Raw genomic sequence first — 20,118 nt, 5'->3', positions numbered from 1 at the left:
ATCATTTGATAGACCTGTGTACACATGATGGACAAACCAGAGTAATAATTTTTTGGGAAAATGAACCCAAACAAGCAAAAAATACTAGGAATAAAAGCACCTGGTTTATTTGTTGTAGCAATCCGAAGGAAGGTGATTCCCAAAATTGGGACTCGATCCGCACACCCATTGCCTGATGGGCGATAAAGCGACGACAGGGCGATGCTGGCAAAGGTTGGCTCGCCGAGGCAGAGCCCTCGGCCTAGCTAACGTGACGGAGCTGGTTGGCTAGAGACGCCGAAGTCTCCGGAGTAGGTTGATGAAGAGATAGCGAAGCCCCCGGTCCAGCCAAGATGTCGAAGCCTCAATGTCAGCCGGTGAGTCGAAGTAGGTCGGCGTGATGGACACCGGCCTGAAGAAGCAACAGTGCGGCCCTGCCGATGCAGGTCGTGACGTGGTCAATGTCGGCTTGATGAAGTGACCGTGCAGCAATGTTGGTGATGGTTTATCCTTCGCGATGCCGAACTCTTGTTCGGCTTGCCGAGATGAAGATCCGAAGAAGTTGAGCTCGGCTCAATAAAGTGACGACGCGTCTAGCGCAGGTCGGCAGTCTTGGAGCAATATTGCCGGACTAGTTTGACACCAGCATGATGATGAAGATGACCTCAGGGGAGGCTTAAAAAATTTACGGGCACGTGTTTAAAAACGACGCATAATACCCTAGAAGAGAATTCCTCTAAAAAGGTTGTCCAATATCACGTTCATAAAGAAACATGAATTCGGGTCGGATCCGTATTCGCGCAGAAAAAGGTCCGAGCATTGGTCCACTCATCGGAAGGTTCCCGGAGTTTGAACCGTCGGATCGAGCTGCAATTTGGAGGGGTGGTAGATATGGGAATTCCGCAGTAGATGAACGGTTGGATCTTCCAAAGGACCTCCGAGCTGGGATCAGGAGACCACGCTCTAAACTCGTCCAGATTCCCGTCCAAATTTGACAGGGCTCCGGTATATCGTAGATTTCCTGAGATTTCTCCATCGGAACTCGACGAAATTTTGCATGGTTGTTGTAGACTCAATTCCGCAAAATTCCACCAAAGGGATCATCAAGGCGATGCTCTAAGAGGTGGTGGCAGCGGATACAAGTTTGCTGTTCGGAAAAATAGCACGGTCGCCCAAGGGCAATGTTGACATTGAGCCCCCGAGCTCCATGGATGATTCCTCCATGATCTTGATAGAGATCGGAGTTGATGTTAAAGAAGGCCCTCATCCGAACATGATGATCGAAGATGGAGTACAGTCCTCGGTCGAGCCAAGGTGACCAGTCGAGCCGGCGACGAAGATGCCGGCATCGCAGTTGACCTGCAGACGAGCCATCGATCCTTTTGCCGATCACACAGCGGAACTCTCAATGAAAGCACCAATGTCGGTGCCAAAATCGGCGGATCTCGGGTAGGGGGTCCCGAACTGTGCATCTAAGGCGGATCGTAACAGGAGGCAGGGGACATGATATTTTACACAGGTTCGGGCCCTCTTGATGGAGGTAAAACCCTACGTCCTGCTTGATTTATTCTTGATGATATGAGTATTACAAGAGTTGATCTACCACGAGATCGGAGAGGCTAAACCCTAGAAGCTAGCCTATGGTATGATTGTATGTATATGATCTATCGACTAGCCTGGCCTCCGTTTATATAATGCACCAGAGGCCTGGGATAACAAGAGTCCTAGCCGAATACGCCGGTGGGGAGGAGTCCTGGTCTTGATCGCCAAGTCTTGTGGAATCTTCCATGTATGTGCCAGCTGTCCGAACTGGCCCATGAGTATACGGCCATGGGGGTCCTCGGCCCAATCTAACAGATAGGGAGACGACGTGGTGAGTACCCCCTAGTCCAGGACACCGTCAGTACCCCAAGGGCTCGGCTTTTGATCTCGTTGGATATTCTGGCTCTGACTATGCTGGTGATCGTGTGGACCGCAAGTCAACATCTGGTACATGTCATTTCCTTGGACGATCTTTAGTCTGTTGGTCCTCGAAGAAACAGAACTGCGTATCACTATCTACTGCTGAAGCTGAGTATATTGCCGCTGGTTCTTGCTGTGCTTAATTGCTATGGATGAAGCAATCTCTCAAGGACTACGGCGTCAACGTGAAGAATGTGCCTCTCTACTGTGACAATGAGAGTTCCATCAAGATTGCTCACAACCCAGTTCAGCACTCGAAGACAAAGCACATTCAGATTCGTCATCATTTTCTTCGTGATCATGTGTTGAAGGGCGACATTTCTATTGAGCATGTGAAGACTGAAGAACAGTTAGCCGATATCTTCACAAAGCCCTTGGATGAGAAGAGATTTAGCAAGTTGCGGTGTGAGCTAAATATCCTAGAACCTTCGAATGTTCTTTGAAAAGGACACTCATCCTAACACTTATGCAAAATTGATGACTTAGATGTGCAACACATGAAGAAACATTTTTCTTCAAATCAATGAAGAATAACACTCTTAGTGTGAAGAAATTAACGAAGAATTTGATTCTCAGAATCCTACGATAATTGTACGCGGTGTCTGAAATCATCATTCTTATACGGTGGGTGATGCTAGCACCAAAAGTTGAAATTCCTCAATTGTTCATATTCTTCAACTTTGCATTATCTTCACTGCTTCCGTCGTTTTTCTTCACCAAAAGTTATGTCCTCTACAGCATTCACTTATTGTTAATTCTTCAAGTTGGTTTTTCTGTTAAGTGAATGTGATCGGACCCTTCCCCTCTATGCTATACTCAACCCAATATATTCACAAATTCTTCATGTGCGTTCTATTTAAAACTCGTTCAAAATCTTCACTGTGTCTTTGTCAATGCGAACGGAACTTTAAAACCTATCTTATCTAAATTTTCGGCTTTGCCGCTCAAACTGTTCCGCATCCCACGATATACTTATCCACTCACCAACGATCTAACACGATCTTCACTTCTCACTACGTGGGTGACACATGTCAAGCGAATGAGAAGGGTCAGGGGCACATTCGTCCAATTTCTTCGTCCGAACAGTTTTTCACCGTGGCTATAAATACCCCTCCTTCCCTTCCTCACTTTTTTTACTCCGCTCGATCTCTCTCTCCAGCTCGAGCTTCTCAAACCCTAGCGCTGCCGCTACTTCATCACCGCTGGTGAGGAAGAGCTTCACTGCCTCGACCTCGTCGCCGACGTACTCGCGCCGACCGCGGAAATCTTCACTCCGCCGCCGTCGTAGCCGTCTTCCTCCGCCAAGTTAGGGCGTGGAAGATCTGCACAGACGAACTTCACATCTCCTCACTCCAGTTCGTCGTGTTCTTCGTTCAGGGTAATTAAAAGTTACTTTTACTACCCTCCTTGATTCGAATGATTATCTACGAAATCTTCAAAGGTGTTTTTCTTCATATCTTCACACACTAAAACACCTCACAAGTCATCTGTTCTTGATTCGTTTCTCTAAGCATCATTTTTCTTCAAGATTCCTCAATTGTGTGGATCTTCGACCTATACAACTCTGGAACCTAAGACAAAGAACGCTTAGTGAAATTCTTCAAGACTCATTTGGTCAAATTCCTCAAACTTGTTCTTTTTGAAAAACCTTCTGAGAACGCATATGACCTCTCCAAATTCCTCGCAACTATACTCTGTTCACAGGTGCTCATGTCAGCTGCTGAATCATTAGGTTCTCATCAACTTAACTCATTTGCAGCATTCCTCGAAGAAAAGTTGCATATTTCTTCAGAGAATTCGATTGTTCAAATTCCTCAACTGAAGAAAATGGCTGATGGTAAAAGGCCACAGAAAGGAGGAAAGAAGTCTGAGGTTATGACTGCCTTTGAGATCCCTGATGACATCTATGCAGGGTACTGCACACCTGCTGAGGAAGATAAAAATCAGCGCAAGGTGCGCATTCAGAAAATAGAAAGGAGATGGGCAAGAGAATGGAGGGAGTACAGGTATGTAACTCCGAAGTACATGAAGAAATTCGCACTCAATCCTCCATGCCCAAGAGCTCCATTGGCACCTGCCAAATAGCAGATCCCACCAGCCTCAAGCGCGGTGAGGACTATCCTGATGAATGGGCCAAGCGCCAAGCCAAGTTGGCTAAGCAAGCCAGAGAAGCAGTGAGGAAATTCAATGAAGACTCTGCTGCTGCTGCTGCCTCTGCTGAGGCCTCTGCTGTCAAGCCGAAGAAGCCTGCGCGCAAGCCAAGTGCTTCACCAACAGTGCCCTCAAGGCCAAGTCACTCAGCAATGCCCTCACGGCCAGAATCCTCAAAGCCCTCACGGCCAATTCCTCATGCTGCTCCTGTTCCTCAAAAGTCCTCAGCTCCTCCGCCAAAGTACTCAGCTGTTCCAACAAAGTCCTCAGCACCTGTGCATCTCGCCTCGTGCCAAAGGACTACAGGCATGTCCATTGCCTCAGGTGTCTCAGCAAGTTCCTCAGCTGCACCAAGTTCCTCAGCTGGCCCCTCACTGCTGAAGAAAAAGTCAACTGCTGGACGCGGTCCTCGACCAAGTCCTCAAATAATCAGAGACATGCAAGTCCGGGCCGCTAAAGCCAAGGGAACAAATGTGCCACTGCTTTTGGATCCCAAGTTGATCCTTGAATAAATTAATGTTTGGCACAAGGACCCCAACACTCCCATGCCTGATTTCAAGCTGACTCCTGGTCAAAGTCACATGCTGACTCATTTCATACAAGAAGAGAAATGGAAATTTGAACAGGGGAGGAGAGTGAAGAAAGCGCAGTACAAGAAAGAGCTCTTTCTGAAGCAAAATGTTCTGAAGCTTTCACCTGAAGAACTTGTCACTCTCCAATCAGAAATCAAGAAATTGAGTGATGAATTTGATCGCTATTATGCTGACTGGCTGGGAGCCAAAGTCAGATTTGTAAAGATAACATAACAGTTTACCTCCAATGTTATAGCCCCAACGCAATAGGAAATTCCTCAGGCTGAAGCATCTGCTCAGCCTACTGAAGAAAATGCCAGCACCGCTGATGACAATCAGGCTGTTGAAGAAAATGTGATTTCCAGGGCTGATGACTGCATTCCAGCCGCTGAAGAAATTGCCAGGGCACCCACTAGTGGTGTGTCTGAAGAAAATGAAGAAAATCAACCAGATTCCTCAGCTGCTCCTGCGCCAACTTCAACTTCAATCCTTCCATCTGCATCAGATGTGAAGAAGACCAAGGCTGCATAGCGTGCTGCAGTGAAGAAAAGGAAAGCATCAGCTACTTCAGATTCTTCAGCTCCAAAGAAGATGAAGCCTATGACAAGTTCATTTGCAAATCCCATTGATGTTGTTCCTATCTCAACCAGGTCATCAAAGGACCTTGTTCCTTTTGATGAAGAATATGTGATCCCCAGTGGATCTGATGAAGAAACTCCTTCTGCTGCTTCGTCAGAGCAGATTGATGAACAAATTGAAGTGGATGCGATCCCTTCAACACCTGTCATCTCCTCGCCCATGCCTCAGTTCACAGCTGAAGAGGCTGGCATTAAAGAAATGGAAGATGAAGATGTGGACGTTGGCTACTCCACACCCGTAATCAGTGATGAATTCTGGGAAAGTCGGCATCCAAACTCTCCAATATTCACACCGCTGCAGCAAATACCTCAGTCGCCTGCACCAACTGTTCAAATGGGCTCTGAAAAAACTCACCCCACTTCATCTGTGCATGAGGAAATTCCAGCCACTAGTGCTGAAGAAAATGCTGCTGCTAAACAACTGAAGACGCAGACTGCCACTGAGGAGGAACCAGAAATTCCTCAGCCTGAAGAACCTGCGATAGAGATTCCTGAGGTCGTGATGCAACTCACTGACACTCCTCTGCCCAAGCCAAAGGATCCATTCTCACGCAAGCAAAAGTTCAAGGCTGATGATTTCTTCGGCGAGCACGTATTCTTCGAAGATTACAACCCATATAACTCTGCTCGCATTAGGAAGAGGTGTTTCTGGACTGCTAGTCAAGCCAATTTCTATTCCTCGGTGTTGTTCAACAAAGAGAAAATCTTCTACCATGAGCATATTCCTCACGTAGATATGGAATCTCTGCCGTGCTTCGCACCAGTCCTCAGTGTTCTTCACAATGCTGGACTGCTAAACTTTTGCTCTGACATCTGCGATTGGAATGAAGAACTGATTCTTCAATTCTATGCAACGCTGCACATCACAGGAGATTCTGAAGATGTGAATTCATGGGTGCTGGACTGGATGTCTGAAAACACTCACTACACTGCACCAGCTTCTGAATTGCTTCGTGCCTTACCACTCAGTCCTCCCCTTGAAGAAGCTCGTTGCATCTACAGTGAACCTGAGCTTACAAATCACTACATGTAGGTGCTGATGAAACCTTTGAAGCCAGGTCAAGCACCAAGGACCAAATTCCTCGTGAAGGAATTGCTTTATGTGCCCAGAACTGTCTATCGTATTCTTACGAGGACAATGAGTCCTAGCAAAGGCCATGACTCATCTGATGAGGAAATTGTTGGCATCATGAAGAATCTGGTATTCAACATCGTTCATGGCATTCATGTCAATTATCACGATTTCTTCATGAGGACTCTGGCAAATGTTGCACTGTCTCCGTTTGAGCTGAAGCCTTATGCACCTTGGATTATGAGAGTCCTCAGGACAAGGTCTTCACTCAACTACAAAGCTGATTTCCAGAATCACCTCAGCTACTTGCCCCCAATTGAAGTCCTCAAGCAGACCTATTCTTCAGTTGATGGAAAGGGCAAGGCACCAGCTGTTATAGATGAAGGCATTTAAGCATCAGTTTGGTTCATTTCTTCACAACATGACTGCTACACACAACACAGTGAAGAAAAACCATTACTACCTCCATGAAGTCTTCGGTCGCACCTAGGCCATCCTGTCACATCTGTATGGTGAAGATGATCTGAAGAAAATGGGTCTCAAAGAAGATTTTGACTGGTCTGCACCTCCACCGAAGAAATTCAAGAAGGTCAAGGTTCCTTCTCTGGTGGTCAGCTCATTTTCTTCATCGCGTGACACCGATGAAAATGAAGACTTGGACGACACTGCGGCAGGCCCTACTACAACAAACGACCCCAACAACGCTGGCGCTCCTTCATCAACTTGATATTCTTCAGGGGCGTTAGTCCTCATATTCAATCTTTTTGGTCATTTGATGACAAAGGGGGAGAATTTTGAGTTAGTCTTCAAGCGGGTCTTTCTATATGGGCATTTTTTGTTAAGTTACAACTCTCGTTCTTCTGAAACTTTATTGGATCGAGTTGTAAACTTAAACCCGATGGTGCTCTAATACTCTTGAGACGTTTTTCTGCATGCCTATTCCTCATTAAATATTATTGCACGCATGCTGAATTACATCAGTCACCATATTTCATCATGCATTTCAAATTCTTCACTGTTATATGTCAAATGCATGTATGAATTACAAGATATAGGGGGAGATCTCCATGATTCAATTCTTCAAGTGTGCATTGCTTCAAAAGCAAATTCCTCACTATGCACATCTTCAGGGGGATTTCTTCTATATCTTGCAATCAAATTCCTCAATATCAGTACTTACACTTCATATGTTTATCCCCGTTAAAAACTTAACCTATATTGTCATCAATCACCAAAAAGGGAGAGATTGTGAGTGCATCTAGTGCCCCTTAGTGATTTTGCTGTATTGAAGACTTATAGGTTAAGGGACTAATGCGTTTGTGAGTATACACAGGTCTATAAGTCTATAAGGAGTTTGATATTTACAGAGAAAGTTGACCCCTAAAAATGAAGTTCTTCGACTAAAGACTTTGGTATTCTGAAGACTTTCTGAAGACTTTGAGAGTGAAGAAATTGGTGTGACCTTGAAGACTTGGTATTCGTTCGAGGAACATGAAGCGTGAAGACTTTTGTTTTCGTAGTTTCATTTTATCTTTCTTGAGTCATAGGAAACACTGTACTGTTAAAGGGGGTCGAGGAAATACTAAGGAAAATTTTCTATGTGATGCTCAACTCAAAATCCTACACCTACCAATCCCTTCGAGTGAAGCCATTGGAAATCTCATACAGTTCAGTCAATTTCTTCAGTGACAGAGACGGAGTTCTTCTAGTCTCTGAGGAATTTGTTCTGACTGAGGAGTTAGGAATTCGCCAGTGCGGATTGCCTACACAGTGAGGAACATGATAGCCCTAAGGATTTTGCTACTCAAAATTCTGACCGTTGCTGTGCTATGCGCCAGCTGTCCCAAAATATCTATCCACCTAATGGTCATATCACCGAAGGGCATTTATGTCTTATCATGTCGGGTTGCTCCCTAGGCTATAAATAGCCACCCCCTACAACCACTAGCTGGTTGGCTGCTCCGAGAGAAACTGACACTTGTCATTTGAGAGCAACCCATCCTCCGAGGACTTTGAGCGAAAATCATCAAGTGAGGAAAAACCGAAAACCCAAACCCAAACACCTTCAAACCCCAAGTGATTGAGCATCACTGAAGAGATTGATCCTGCGTGGATCCGATGCTTGTTACCTTTGAAGACTGTGCTTCTTCCAGATGGTTAGGTGTCATGGTCTAGAGCATCCAAGAGGAATTGTGGATCGCCGAGTGACCAAGTTTGTGAAGGTTTGGAAGTCTCCTGAAGACTTATCACGAGTAATTGGGCGAGGTCCGTGTGACCTTAGCTCAAGGAGAATACGGTGAGGACTGGGTGTCCTGAGCTGCGTGTTCAGGACTGGGTGTCCGGGACTGTGTGTCCTCGATTTTAAATACTCAGCCGCTCCAACCAGACGTACAACTGAGACAGCAGTTGGAACTGGTCTACCAAATCATTGTCTTCACCAAGCTTACTGGTTCTATTTACTCAACTCTTTCATTTCCTCATAACTGTGTTGTGTGTTTGTTCATATCTGTGTTTGAAGACTTTGACTAAAGACTTTCTCAATTTCCTCAGTTCAATTTCTTCAGTCTGTTTGTCTTCATCCTGTGTTATCTTGTGATTACGCTTTCAATACTCTGTGCCTGTCTTCATTTCATCATGATGACCATGCTTGTATTCTGTCATGTTTACTCTTGAGTACTTATTCAGCTGCTAGTAGTTCTTCGCTAAGGAATTTCCTCACCGGCAAATTCCTCAATGAAGAATTTCATAAAAATGGCCTATTCACCCCCCCTCTAGTCGATATAACGCACTTTCAGTGAGCCTTTCCTCGAATACATAATGCCTTTGGTAAATTGTATCATCTGCTTTTTCAAGCATGCTCTACTATCGAGTTTGTGTTATTTATTCTTGAAATTGTGGTTTATGCTCCTAAGATGCCCCGATGGGTTGAACCTATACTTCCCTAAAAACCGTATGAACCCGAAGGTTTTCACAAGTCATAGCCTTCTAGTGTTTTACTAGATAATTTTCTACCATACGACTTCTTCCAGGATGAGAAGTGGATGTAAGGTCATGCATTGGAGAAGTGGGAGTCGACCTTGAACCTTGTGTTCATGCCCATGGACACGATGTATATCTTATCATGGAAGCTTCTTGTAATAATAACTATTTCTTTGATAAATATCATATGGTATCTGTGAATTGATCCTTTGCAATCGTGGTTCCGACCATGATTGTCCATCTTTGATCCCCTTTCTCGGACAAGTTAAAGCACTTGTCTTCTATAGATGAATACGCCTGCCCAACCTCTATTATGATCTACCTCGAGTACTGCCCCTGTTATCTCGAGGATATCGTGCCATTGCACCATCTCCTACGAATTCTTGATAGAATATTACTCTCACCATTTTAGTCACTCCGTCGGTCTGCATTGTCCATCACTCAAAAACACCGATTAGTGAATCGAATCAACACTATGATTTAGTACTCCAAGTACTTTGTTGTTGAGAAGTTAATGCTCCATCACATCATTCCTAACCTGATTGACTATATCATTATCGTGCTAAATTTTAACTATGCCACATGTTCCTTATTACCGGAGCACATCTTTTGACAATAAGCTAAGCTTATGTCGACTTCCCTCGTCATGTCATTTTTCCTTGAACAACAAGCTTGATTCCGAGTTAGTGACGTACCCGTGGTTCCAATAACCTTTCGCTTCATCATTCCTTTGACTTGATGTCATCGCCGATCGATTACATCTTCATGAAATCTCTTGACAATTTTGTCGTGATCATCATCAACATTCTAAGCTCTTGCAGGATATCAATCGAATTCATGATGGGAAATACCATCCTTGCCCCTTAATGATTTGTGTTATCATTGACAACATTCTTGTCTTCCGCCAACACAAACTTGTTCATGTTTTGTGTTGTACCTTGATTTCCTTGCTATCTAGCTTAGGTTATGCTCTACCTTGGTGTATTACCATCTTCTATGTCAAGAATATTGTGAGAATTTCACCAGATTTTAAGAATTCTTGATATGGAGATACTTCTTACCATATCCGTTCATTCATTGGTCCTCGTGTTGTTTCTAACTGGAAAACCGATAATTGAACTATGATGTGTGACTTCAAAACTTCTAGCAACCTTATTGCTTTGAAGTTAATGGTCGATATTTTATTCTTAGACCATAGGTTATCGAATCACCATTCTAACATTGATCATGCTACCTAAGCCCATATTTTGGGTGCACCTTTCAACCAATGTTTAACTGTGTATGTTTTCCTCGAGCATACCTCATTATATCATTTGATCTGACAAATGTTATCTCCTTGTTCACATAAGTGTGGAAATTCATCTTTTGAAAATCTCAATGAATTGTCGCTGAGTTCATCAGCCACCTCCTCGTCCTCTCCTTGGTTAAATGATGAACTCTTGTTTCAGAACTCGCTTCCATAGTTTGTTTCCCGAGAATTCTATAATGTCGTCTCGTCAATTGTGTTGCACCTCTTCTTCTTGGGCATTCTGAGTCTGAGGTATCCTGACCCCAATCATATCTGAATTTCGGTCAGATATGATGGTTGGAACATATTTCCAGGAGTTACGACATCTTTACGGGACCCATTAAGGTGATGGCGTGCCTAGCACACCTAACCGGAGGCCCTATTGTTATAGATTCCTTTTCAACAAGGTTATCCATTCTTCCATGAGGAAATTGTAAGGCTTATTCTATAAGTTGTTCCTGATGGATCCTTTGTGTATCCAAAGTCTGATCTTTACCCAGTGACCATGTCAATGCTATCTCGAAGCTTGTCTGTGGTACTCCGATTTTCAATAAGAACATTTGAAGCACAATGCTAAATTTTCTTTATCATTTATCCTAACACCATTGTATGGGTAATATCATGAGATTCCTCCCCCTTTACCTAAATGGGTTTCTACTTTCTATCATGTCATGGATACCATGCTCCGCTTGCCCTTGGGAAGGATATACCCCCGAAATATGTGTGTATACACATTTTCCTTTCCATTATTCTGTTTAAACCTGATAATCACTTTTCCTTTCCATTGGTTTGTTTAAACCTTCTTGTGATCTATATTATATAAGCAGTATGTAAACACCTCATTGTACCACTCTGTCAATAAGACCCTGTTACTTTTGTTGATGACATTCCGGTAAGCACCAATGGACGAGAACTTTGCCTATTGGCCCGCCTCGTTCAACGAGCAGGAAAATGGGTCTCTTCGTCCCTCGCCCTTGGTACCGATGTTGTCGCCGACATAACTGATAGACTATCCTCTGACATGCCTTGCTTACATGATCGTGCAATACGTCATCGCCCTTCCTACTTTTAACCCACATGGTGGGCCCATAACCCACAGTCCCACATGAGCGAAACTTGACTCTCCTATACACCCTGTTGTCAAAGTTATTCCTCGCGCTTGACTTCGTATGTAATTCACGGGCCACCTGCCTAGTGATCTATTCTGTTATCAAACACCAAACTTATTCCCATTGCTCTGGGCCCCCTTTTACACTTTGTTTCAGTTTTCGAACGATTACCTACCCGCTTGAGACATCTCATGGTACTTTCTTACTTTGCTCTCGGTATTTTCTTAACTTTCAGTTCGAGAGTTACTTTCCGCCACATTCCCTGACATTAGCTACCAGATAGTCAACCTTGCAGGTCCGTTCTCCCGAAATAACCACCCTTTATTCTTTTGTAAGTACAATGGAATTCCCAAAGAAAGAACGCCGACTTCATCACGATGACCTGAAGCAGAGAAATGAAGACATCAACATAATGGGTCGACCTCTTCAAGAAGAGCAACCAAGACAGAGAAGATCCGTTAGATTTTTCATAACCCAATCCCTCCCCTCCTAAATCTCGGGACGAGATTTCTTGTAGTGGAGGAGATTTGTAACACCGCGATAATCATGCTATGGTAACCCAAACTAATGGTGCCTTGTCATCAAGAATTACTAAGACAATTGCCTCTTGATAAAAAAATAATTAAATTCAAATCCAATTTGAATGCAAGTCAAATATTTAGATTTTCAAAGTTGCAAATAAAATAGTGCATAGTATTTCAAATAATCTCAAAGCAATTATAAAAAAACTAGTTCAACATTATTTGGATTTCCAAATTGCCCCTGTAAATTATTTTAGTGAACCAACAACACAGTACATGACCTTTTTCGATTTCTAAAAATATTTAAACCTTTTTATATGACCTCAAACTTTTTGTGGCACCTAATAGTAATGTGCTTGAATTATGTGACAAGTCTCAGATTTAACAAAACTCATTTAATTCTAAATTAAAATAGAAAGCAAGAGAGAAAAATTGCTAACAGAATAGAAATTGGAAATGGGCCAGTGTTACACTGCACTGCTGGACTTCGAGTGCACAGTGGGAGCCCAGCCCACCTCCACCTCGTCCTCCTCCTCTGTATAGGAGATAGGAGGTTGTGGCGCACATAGGGCGCCATGCCCGTGGATGGCCACCACGTTGCCTCCCCAAGGCTATATATACGTCCTCTGGAAACCCTAAACTGCCCTCTTTCATTCCCCCTTCGCCCCCTTCCTCTACTGCCCGAATCTGAGCTCGAAAGATCCGTGGTGACCGTTGCCTCTTCGTCGTTGACGCGGCCACCGGCGTCTCCGGCGTGCGGGAGCACGTCGAGGAGGTCCGCCACGGTCGACTTCGTCCGTCCCGGGGACCGAATCAAGCCAAGGCGCCGCATAGACGTCGCCATCACCGGTCTTCTCCACCATGGCCGACACCACCATGTCGTCATTGCCTCTGCTACAGACCGCCCCTGGCCTCCCCGGCCTCGCCATCGCGCTCACAGTGAGCTCCTCTCCCGGATCCCCCCTTTCGCTGCCTCGATCTGTCGCTGATGAGGCCGTTCCCGTGCTTGACCGCTATGACCGGAGCTCGCACCGCGCGTGCTCGCCCGTGACCCTGGCCGCCCCACGCCGCACTCTGCGTCCACCGCCCGCCCAGCCAACGCGCCCGCGCAGCCCCGTGCCTGCTGCTGCGTCGAACGTCGCTGCCGGTGCCGATGCATGCTTTGTTGTTGCTCCTAACTGTCGCTGCTGTGTTGTTGCTGCTTGCCGCGTACTGGTGCTGCCGCGCTACTCCTGCTGCTTGCTACGCGATGCTGCTGCTCTGCTGCTCATGCCACTGCCTGCTACCTCCTGCTATTTACTGCTCGTCCGATGGCTGCTGCTGGTGCTTGGCCATGGCCATTTTTGCCATGCGCCCGTGCGTGCTGTGTTGGCCATAGCAACACATCCACTAGATGTGAGGCCGCCCCCTGTTCAATTAGTATATAGGGTTAATTAGTAGTTAGGTTAGCTACTAGCATATGACATGTGGACCCCATTAATTAGGTTAATATTTATTTATTTGTTTAGGTATAGTCTATGACATGCGGGATCCACTTTTACTATTCACATATTGACAAGTCAAATGTTGACTGGGTCAACCCAGCTCCCTGGCCTCACATGTCATTGACTGTGGCTGGCACACTACTATGTAATAATAGTATTTCTGCCAAAATTTGAATTAATATTTTTTTAAATGATTAAATCTTTAAAAATTAATATAAAATAAATCCGTAGTTCGGATGAAAAAGTTTTATATATAAAAGTTGCTTAGAACGATGAGACGTCTAAATATGCAGTCCTTTTGTCCGCCACATGTTCCTAGCATAGTGAACATGCAACTTTCTCCCTCCGGTTCGTCTTTCTGAAGACGCGAAACACCGGGAATACTTTCCCGGGTGTTTTCCCCCCTTCGCCGGTATCACCTATCCCTGCATTAGATCACCTCTAGCACCGCGTAATGCCATGTTACACCTTGTGATGCTTTGATTGCTCTATTATTTATTGTGTTCCCCTCTGTTACTTCTTTCCGGTAAACCCCGAGACCGCTGTCGGTACCCCTGTGTTCGACCACATCGACGATGACCCCTCCTTCTTGCCAGAGCAACCAGGTAAGCCCCCCTTGATCACCAGATATCGCCTATTCTTCTCTCTACTGCTTGCATTAGAGTAGCATGTTACTGCTTTCCGTTAATCCTATCATGATGCTTAGCCTGTCTTTGTTGCTACAGTCATTGATACCTTACCTGCAATCATAAATGCTTAGTATAGGATGCTAGTTTATCATCAGTGGCCCTACATTCTTGTCTGTCTGCCATGCTATACTATCGGGCCGTGATCACTCGGGAGGTGATCACGGGTATATACTTATACATATTATATGTTACTTGTGGTGACTAAAGTCGGGTCGGCTCGTAGAGTACCCGCGAGTGATTCACGGATTGGGTCCGAAAGGACGTTTGTCCGGACGACCCTCTGAGTGGATCTTTGTGGCGGAGCGACAGGGTAGGTTGAGACCACCTAGGAGAGAGATGGGCGTGGCCCTGGTCGGCATCCGTGGTTATTTCAAAATAACACGCTTAACGAGATCTGGGTATTTGATCTGAGTCTGGCCACTGGCCTATACGCACTAACCAACTACGCGGGAACAGTTATGGGCACTCGACGTCGTGGTATCAGCCAAAGCCTTCATGATGTCAGCGACTGAGCAGCGCGCGCCGGGTTAGACTGGAACGCCTGCTCTTGTATAAGGGAGGCTAGGTCTGCTCGCCGGCCGTGTTCGCAACGTGCAGGTGTGAAATGGGCGATGGGCCCAGACCCCTGCGCCATAGGATTTAGACCGGCGTGCTGACCTCTTTATTGTGCCTAGGTGGGGCTGCGACATGTTGATCTTCCGAGGCCGGGCATGACCTAGGAAAGTGTGTCCGGCCACAGGAGGTCGAGTGTGTTGGGAAATGTGGTGCACCCCTATAGGGAAGTTGATCTTTTCGAATAGCCGTGTCCCTCGGTAAAAGGACGATCCAGAGTTGTACCATGACCTTATGACAACTAGAGCCGGATACTTAATAAAACACACCCTTCCAAGTGCCAGATATAACCGGTGATCGCTCTCTTATAGGACGACAAGGGGAGGATCACCGGATAGGATTACGCTATGCGATGTTACTTGGTGAACTTACCATCTACTCTCTTCTACATGCTGCAAGATGGAGGCGGCCAGAAGCATAGTCTTCGACGGGACTAGCTATCCCCCTCTTATTCCGGCATTCTGCAATTCAGTCCACGTATACTACCCCATTCATTGATACCAATACATATGTAGTATAGCTCCTTGCTTGCGAGTACTTTGGATGAGTACTCACGGTTGTTTTGTTCCCCCTTTTCCCCTTTTCTATACCCGTTTGTTATGACCAGACGTTGGAGTCCAGGAGTCAGACGCCACTGTCGATGACGAATGCTACTACTCGGGAGGTGCCTACTACTACGTGCAGGCCGCTGACGACAACCAGGAGTAGTTTAGGAGGATCTCAGGCAGGAGGCTTGCGCCTCTTTCGATCTGTATCCCAATTTGTGCTAGCCTTCTTAAGGCAAACTTGTTTAACCTTATGTCTATACTCAGATATTTTTGCTTCCGCTGACTCTTGTGTATTCGAGCTTATGTATTCGAGCCCTCGAGGCCTCGAGCTTGTAATATAAAGCTTGTATTATTTTAATTTGTGTCTAGAGTTGTGTTGTGATATCTTCCCGTGAGTCCCTGATCTCGATCGTACATGTTTGCGTGTATGATTAATGTATGGTCAAATCGGGGGCGTCGCAGCTCTGGTGGTGACGCCGTCCTAGGCTCCATGGTGACCTCCGTCCTGCCGTCCTGCTGGTCTTGGTCTTGTTGCAGCAATATGGAAATCTTTGCCTGATGCCTCAGGACTCCTCGCCTGCGCTTGCCTCTTTCGCACCAAAGAGGAAACGAGTACACTGCGCGCGCTGGCGCCCGCCTGACCTTGGTCGTCATGGCTTGCGTCAGAGGGACCTCGCGAGGTGCCCCTCGCCTTGATCTCTTCGCCCCTCGCGAGCCAGCCTGGTGAGGCCGTCCCCGAGGAGGTCTTGCGTCGTCCGTCTCGCGGGGCTTGGCCCCTCACGAGGGTCTTGAGTGTTCGCTGATGAGGATGAGCCGTACAGGGCCGCTGGTGGAGCCACGCCGTGGGCTGCAGGTAGGTAAGTCTGGGACCCCCGTTCCCAGGACGCCGACAGTTTGGGCTACTTCTCAGGATGGCGAGTTTTGCTGTGTTTTTCTCATTTTGAGCCGAGTGTCCCCTGTTTCTCTACTCAGATCATCATGTTCACGTCTCTTGTGTCCGTGTCATGTGTTTTTTTACGAATCCGCGTCATGTGTTGTATCACATTTTTGTGCTTGTTCCAATTTTCTTTTATCAATGGAATGGTACGCATGCTTTACATATTCGCGAAAAAAATAGTGTGTGCTCGAACGATTAAACACATTAAGGTGTGTGTCAAGGGTGAACCTTGGCGATAGCCATGTCCCCGTTTTATGTGCTGAAGTAAAGAAAAAGAAGCGATTGGGAGCATAAAATGCGTCCTGGGGTAACGCCTTCACCGGGTAAAATTTCTTTTCTTGCCTTCCCCACGAAGCCAACCTTCCGCCATGAACACCTGTTGCCCTTGCCTCTTCCCTTCCGGTCCTCTCGTCGACGACCACCGGTAGGCAAAGGAGATGGCTTCCTGGATTCCGCATCATCATCTTTCTAACCGGACGCCTCCACAACCCTGTTCCCTCGCCGTCATCGTCGCGGCCGCACGCCAGTCCTTCGTGCGTCGCCTCCTCTTCCTCCACGACACCTCCGCGGCTCTGCGTACTCGTAGACGATGGCCACTGGAAGTGCCTTCGTCACCATCATCACCTCCACCTATTCCACGATCTGGCCGCGCCACTGGGAGAAAGCCGTTCGTGCCGTTGTAGCGCTGCCGGGGAGCTGCGCAAGGGGCCAGGAGTCGCCGGGGCCGCCGGCACCGCCTCATCTCTCTCTCTCTCTCATTATGTATGTGCTCCTTCTTGCAGGAACACAGAGTTGTGCAGCCGGTGATGTCACCAAGGGATTGCTGTGATGAACATCCGTCGATAGCACTGCCTCCTCCTCCATATCGTGCCCAGGTAGAGCTGCCACTTCCTCCCACATATTCTCGATATTTATTTTGATTTATTACCCCTTGCGTTATACTCTCTGTGATCAGCTCATCCCCATGTTTCAGTAATTTCCCTTTACTCGCTCCCTATTTCTAGATTGTTAGACGTGTTATTACATTAGTTTGTTGTTTTGTTTTTCCTTTATTCTAGGATGGCATCTCTGTTTACTAGGATGAATTAAGCATGCTGGAGATGACACTACGTATGATTTGCCCATCACATGTTTGTTATAATGTCATACTTCAAGTGAGGTTTCTTTTCTACTTGGATAAATTTGCTATCTATTTTCTATGGACCTGGACACCCGGTAAGTTATTTAGGATCATAAAGGGCCTCTAGTTAAAATTTGGAGTTCTTCTCCAAGATTTAAGGATGATAGATTGCCCGTGCTCAGGTCTTATTCTTTTTTTGTTTCTTCTTCTTGCCTCTAATGCATCTTCAGATTTTGTTTCTTGGGCTATTTCGGCTCCTTGCTGGGTATTTCTTTCTTGGATTTTAGCTTTGTTTTTCTTTGCTTCACATTCACCTGATTGACTATTTTTTGTGTACTACCTAATTTGTTTTTTAGGTAACTACCTTCGGTGCTGATTGTCGCCTCACATTTCTGTCAGAGCCTTGGTTAGTAGCAGATTTCTTGGGAGTTCAGGTAGTTGCTTTGGCCCCAACCCCAAACCTCATTTCTTTTTTTTTAGGTTTTGATGCTATGAACGTATTGTCTGGTGTCGCTTGGATTCATACTTGCTGTATTGGGCACAAAACATATAAGATGACACGTGGACAAATTGCAAATGTGAATAGAAATATATTGGTTGTGCATTGTAGCTCATGCATTCAATTTCTGTTATTCTATTATCATGTGCACCTAACAGATCAGAATAATAGATCGCAAGCAGAAAGTGCCTTATGATGGTGCCAAGTGGGACCTTCTTTGGTCTGATCCAGAGGGTGTTGTAGATGGCTGGGCATTAAGTCCTCAATGTACTATTAGATCACCCTTCCGTTTGCAAAAGAAATTTTGGCATACAAAATTGTCGGTTTTATGCATATCAAAGAACAATCATTTTTTGCAAGGACAACCAAATAGGAATGTAGTTTGTTTACCAGATTGCGTGCACTTCTATTTGCAATATGATTCAAGATGCAGAGAAAGGTTTGATTTCATCTCATGTAACGACACTGATCAAGATGTACACCGCCAGGAAGAAGATCCGGAAGAACAAGGGCGTCAAGCCCTCCAAATTCGAGGTTAGCGTCGCGCAGGTGAGCTTCTATCTTGCGTCCCTCTTGTCGTTGGCTTTGTGCCATTCATGTGTTTCGTTTCTGTATCTAGAAATACTCTTTCGTTTTGGTTTGTCAAGGTTTGACATGCTTGTGCTGCTTAATATATCTGTAGGCTTTATTTCACGTGAAGAAAGGCAATCAGGAGCTCAAGGATGACCTCAAGGACATGTACATCAACACTGCAATGTAAGTAGATAATCTAGATGGATGTTGTTGGGAACAAGAAGGCCTTGCTAATCTATGTGTTGTACCGTCTGCGCAAGACCTTTAGGAAGATCCATGACGGATTATCTTGCTCTTTTCATTATCCACTCTTCCTGTTTTAGATCAAATAGATCGGATTTATTGGTAAATTAGTTTTTAGGCGTCTGCATTTTTGTTATGTTCATGGTTGTTTATTTCAGTCCGTTGTAACCAGTTATTACCTCCGTTAGTTTTTTCTTTGCATGCAATCTGATATGCTTAGGGCTGCATGCATCACTCTGATGCAGAGGCCGAGGATAATCCTCCTTTTCTATTTTTTTATATGCCTGTGTTGACTAGAGGGAAGGATGGCTGTGTATCTGATCAGCCATCCATGACAGACCTATTAGTTTACTCTTCTTTATGAGGGAACACTCTGTTGCTGCAGTTTTCAACAATCGTCATATGAGTTGACCAGCACTTCCATGTACATATCTTGCATTATGACTGAACACTGTACGGCTGCATCTCTATTAAATGTATTTTTTTAGCAACTGGCGCTCATATGGACTACACATAAACGTTAACAACTAAAACAACTAGATTGATGTGCAAACTCACCCCTCAAGAGGCGCGTCCAGGGCACGCCACATCCACTAGTCTCAATCATATTGCGTTAAAAAACACATGGAGTACGTGGGCTTATGCAAACACGGGCCCACGGCCGTTATCGCCTAGTCCTAGAGTGAAGTCTGAAATAAACCTTGAACTCGTACGTCTCGTCGGAATCAAACCCTCACCTTTCAATCCCTAAAATCGACACCCTGTCCTCTTTGATCCCGATCAAACTCAACCCTAATACCAATGTACATCAGTTTGGTGCACCAGGAAAAAGCTAATCCTTACCAGGATAACTCTTTGCTCCCAATGACTATGTGGTCCCACTTGTCATATCTATCTTCCATAGCCCGTACTGGTTTTATTCCAGAAAAATACCCCTCGCAGTACTACCCTCTCCATGAATCCCGTCGCTTCTTGCCCTTGCCTCCATGAACCCTTCCCCATCTCCGACCAGCCCGTACTGGTTCACTCCACAAGCTGTACGCGGGTGCAGCCTCTGAACGCTTCCATCGTGGCATCGTAGTGGAGCGGGCTGTAGAGCTCGCCGGCGTGCTACGCCGCAACCGACGAGGCACGGGGAAGTC

The 20,118-nt window shown here is 45.6% G+C and overlaps 1 long non-coding RNA gene across 2 annotated transcripts; it reads left to right on the top strand.

Moving 5' to 3' along the window:
* The first annotated feature begins 12,837 nt into the window (after positions 1-12,837).
* On the top strand, positions 12,838-19,156 carry LOC125555854 (uncharacterized). 2 transcript variants are annotated; one of them, XR_015603277.1, is made up of 6 exons: positions 12,838-13,210; positions 14,294-14,360; positions 17,324-17,416; positions 18,018-18,095; positions 18,649-18,709; positions 18,843-19,156. It is a non-coding gene; the product is annotated as an uncharacterized LOC125555854 (long non-coding RNA). The 2 variants fall into 2 exon arrangements; XR_007304912.2 differs by lacking the exons at positions 17,324-17,416; positions 18,018-18,095; positions 18,649-18,709; positions 18,843-19,156 and adding an exon at positions 15,664-15,962.
* Positions 19,157-20,118: the final 962 nt, after the last annotated feature.

The sequence above is a fragment of the Triticum urartu genome, chromosome 5A (genome assembly GCF_056163025.1).
Source record: "Triticum urartu cultivar PI428250 chromosome 5A, HENAU_Tu73, whole genome shotgun sequence".
Lineage (NCBI taxonomy): Eukaryota > Viridiplantae > Streptophyta > Magnoliopsida > Poales > Poaceae > Triticum > Triticum urartu.
This window is presented reverse-complemented; position numbering and strand designations above follow the sequence as displayed.